Here is a 3,188-nt window from a genome sequence, read left to right as displayed (position 1 = left end):
AGAAATAGCTCTCGCACCTTTGACACCATGACGCCAAATTGATACATCTCTGCTGCTTCTGTAGTGAACGCCGTCAATTTACTGCAGTGCATTTTAGCATGCTCGACATTCCTTCACTCTACTCTCTTGTTTGCTCCTCCGTCACGAACAAATTCAAAATGAACAAGAACAGACTGATCATTGCAGTGAAAAATAGAAAGGCAGTCAGAAATATCACACAAATTGAATTGCCTCATTGGGTCAATTGCTTCCCCTTCTGTTACCAGGTTGACATCTTCCAGATGAGAAAATATACTTTAGCAACCCCATAGGGTTTGGAGAAAACAGGCTCACTTCATTATACAACGTATTGGTTTTCTGCTGAATACTTGCAATCGAAAAATTCCGGTTGAAGTCCCCAATTACCACATCTGGGTTGCTATTGTGTATTTCTCTGCCCAGTTGCTCAAAGAACTCGCCCCTTTCTTTGTCATGCTTCCCTTTGTGTGGGTTACAGCACCCCGAAACACTTTTTCCATCAGCAGTGTGGAATCTGACGGCAAGATTGGGCACTGGCTCCAATGCAGATTTCATGGTTTTTATCTCCTCGACACCCAACCATGTCGTTCTCCTCTGAAACAACGAAATGCTGCACCCCTCTTCTTGTACTAAAGCAGCTTTCATGTTTTGTAGCTCTTCTACTTCCGCGGCATAATTGGTCTTTCTCAGCTATTCGAGCCCCTCCTCCGCCACAGCTTGCAGGTACGTTCGGACTGCCTTGGAGGGTGATCTCTCGATGGCTTGGTAGTAGTTTCGTGCCATTCTTAGGACTTGTTGGGCTGTCGCGGGTCCCAGACTCTCGTGTACGGGGATGGCATCGTTATTCTGTTGATCAGTTTTCCCACGGCTTGCATCACTGCCTCCACATGTCCTGTTGTTGTGACTATCTCCGTAACGTTCTTTAATGGATGCCTGAGCTCCAATACGGACATCTTTAGGACTCCGGCCTCCTTCTTGAATGACACCTCCTGTGGATCTAGGGTGTCCAGAATCCAGAAAGCTGTCACTTCGTTGATCCAGGTTAATTGACGTTGTGGTTTCGGTGACCCTCCCGATAAGGTGGGGTAGGGGTAAAGATGAGGCAGGCGAGGGGTAAGAAGGGGTGGGAGGCAGGCGAGGGGTAAGAAGGGGTGGAAGGGAGGCGAGGGGTAAGAAGGGGTGGAAGGGAGGCGAGGGGTAAGAAGGGGTGGGAGGGAGGCGAGGGGTAAGAAGGGGTGGGAGGGAGGCGAGGGGTAAGAAGGCGTGGGAGGGAGGCGAGGGGTAAGAAGGGGTGGGAGGGAGGCGAGGGGGTAAGAAGGGGTGGGAGGGAGGCGAGGGGTAAGAAGGGGTGGAAGGGAGGCGAGGGGTAAGAAGGGGGTGGGAGGGAGGCGAGGGGTAAGAAGGGGTGGGAGGGAGGCGAGGGGTAAGAAGGGGTGGGAGGGAGGCGAGTGGGGGGTGGTGGCCGTAGGGGCGTGCTTTTGGCATATCTTGACAAATGTTGGTGGTTGTGCCATGTTGCGCATCCTTTTTGGATTGTTGTCGTGACGAATCGGCTACAACCCTAGTCCAGCCCGGCACCGTAAAGTCGTGACCATTTTCGAGAGTCTCGAATCACCTAAAAAGAAACGAGTGTAGCAGCAGCACCAGAAACTCACGTCCAAATTATTGTCGGCCTCAAGATCCCTTGCACGAGGATGTTCGAACTGGACGTTAGATATTGCGAGTTGGGCCAACATTGCAATTGATGCAACTTTGTCAAACCTTTCGACAACGGCTAATACCTCACATGAGGAACTTAGACGCAGGATTCCGGGATAGACCTATGCTTGGACGTTCCTCAAAAACAGAGAACTGATTTGCAGAACTCTTCTAGCCCGTCTTGTAGGAGGTTCCTCCTTACGTACCATCTTGCGCACTTTTGACACTCGATGTCCACTCCGTACGAGGTATTCAGTGGCTGGGTAGGCTGGCTCGCTGCGAAATTAGTCTCTATATCGAACAAATGAATGAAATGATTATGAATTGAGCCCATTCACTCACTAGATTGTTTTTTGAATACAGCCAGTTACCACAACGGCAGCGCAAGTTATTTGAAGAATCGTTGAGCAGAACAGCAGACGGGACAGATTGTTTGATATCCTAGGAAAGAAGTTTACACTGATCAGAAGGAACTCACTGCCAAATGTAGTTGATGTCTGGAACTTGCGATTCTCGTCGTTCGGTAATGCTGTCAGGTTGGTCGTGGTAGTGTCCTTTGTTATCGTAGTGGGCCATAAGCCGTTCTGGTGTTAGACGGACGCATAACGCTGGGTCGTTATTAAGAGCGAATCGATAAACTTTCTCTCCCCTGTCGACTTCTTTGGTGATCAGTTGGTATCGGCTGTACTGCTGGACCAGCAGTGAGATGTAAAGGGGTGGAATGAATTTGGGCACGTTGAGTGTAGCAAGGGGGTCTCCAAGTCAGGTAAGTTCTTAATCGTGTCAGCTCCTGAAGCCACCAAACATAAGACGCCTGATCCCTGACGACCTGGACGAAACTGCCATTAAGCTGTTCGTAGGTTTCGGATATTGGGATTTCTTCTTGGGCGTGTCCCTGGGTTTGGAGGACCTCTATGACGCTTGTAGCAACTTGTTTGAGGTAGACTCTCACTGATTTTATCGGGGATCTGTCTACCGCTGTATTGTACCCCTTGGACATTCGGATCATTTGCTGCGCAGTGAGGCCTTGCGGGATCTCCCAGACTGGTTCGTACGGTGTTGACGGTCTGATGTTGGTGTTCAGTTGGCGAGCTGCGTTCATGACGGTCATCATGTGCTGTGTTGTCGCGATAACCTCTAGCACGTTTTTCACGGGGTGGCGAAGCTCTAGGATCGATCTCTCTGGAGCACCTTTTACTCTTAACTTTTGTCTCCACACTTTGTAACTGACATCTTCCGGATCCGGGTGTGTCGATAATCCAGATCCCGAGTCACATGATTTAGTGACGGCAGATCGTCGTTTTTCCCACAGAGCGCTTGCTTGTATGTCTTCTTCTGCGGTTTCGGTGTAGGTGCTAGCAGCTTTCGTCAGCGTTTCCACTTGCTTTTGCGGCACTCGGATTTCTTTGCTGTGTATCAGCACGGGTACAGACCAGAATGGGGAACTGTTGGTGCCAGGTTGGGCCGCTGTC

Source organism: Condylostylus longicornis, unplaced genomic scaffold (genome assembly GCF_029603195.1).
Source record: "Condylostylus longicornis isolate FDR11 unplaced genomic scaffold, ASM2960319v2 ptg000728l, whole genome shotgun sequence".
NCBI classification, from domain to species: domain Eukaryota; kingdom Metazoa; phylum Arthropoda; class Insecta; order Diptera; family Dolichopodidae; genus Condylostylus; species Condylostylus longicornis.
This window is presented reverse-complemented; position numbering follows the sequence as displayed.